Source organism: Lycium ferocissimum, chromosome 2, assembly GCF_029784015.1.
Source record: "Lycium ferocissimum isolate CSIRO_LF1 chromosome 2, AGI_CSIRO_Lferr_CH_V1, whole genome shotgun sequence".
Classification (NCBI taxonomy): Eukaryota; Viridiplantae; Streptophyta; class Magnoliopsida; order Solanales; family Solanaceae; genus Lycium; species Lycium ferocissimum.
In genome coordinates this window covers 20,278,888-20,279,878 of record NC_081343.1, presented here as the reverse complement: position 1 = coordinate 20,279,878, position 991 = coordinate 20,278,888, and positions in this window count along the sequence as shown.

Below are 991 nucleotides of genomic sequence, written 5' to 3'. Positions count from 1 at the left end.
AGAATTGCACAACACTTGCAAAGCCAGTCTATCCTCATAATAATTTCAAAGTCCTCTATTCCTATTTCCAATAAATCAAAAGTAGTCTCACGATCCTTAACTACACCACACAATATTGTAGATCCTAGAAGTAATGTCGAGGCACTAACTGTTTGGGTTTTTTACCATAGTCAAGGACAAAGCACAGAGTTTTATAATGAAGAGTCAAACTTGAATCGGTCAACGGGTACGCCTTAAGAGAACATATAGTTACAATACTTATGCCCACATCGTCGGGGTCTTGGCCGCCTGCGAGTCAAACCATAAAGTCGAGCTTATCCCATTGGCGGTGCCCAGCAACCGCTTTGCGACCCCATTACCACGAGCATTAGGAGTGTTATTGACATTACCGTCGGAGTGAATTATTCCTCCGGCCGGAAGAGTTAGCCATTTCATGAAGCCACTTCCTACAATATTTCTTGATATGACCCCTTATACCATGATAGTGACAAATACGATCTCCGTTTAGACGGCTTTGTCGGTTACTACGTGTGAATATCCATTCTAATTATCGTTAAATCGACCTTGTCCACTAGATGGAACATCCCCGTTAAGCGAAAGCAGTGTGAGGTGCGGGTGCCTTTGGGTGCCCTTCGTCATACGAACCGGTGAAACCACCAACGGATCGGTCCTTCACACTTTGTTCCCTTTCTATCATCTCTTTGCCCTTCCGATCCTGCTTTGTTGTTCCTGAAACCCCGACCAAAGATGAGAAAGTGCAAGTAGGAGACATAGCGACGCGAGCGGCTTACGGATTTGATGCGTGGTACCAATCGCGCACAAAAACGAGTCAATTTATGCTTTTCGGTCGGGATCATGTATAAAGCGTACTTTGACAAACCGGGGGAACCCAAAGGCCCACTGGGGAACCCGGGCTTGTTTCCTTGTTCCGCTTCTCAAACTTGGTTGCCTGTAAACCTCTCCCCGTAGGAGAAACCTCTCCCGGGAAAGC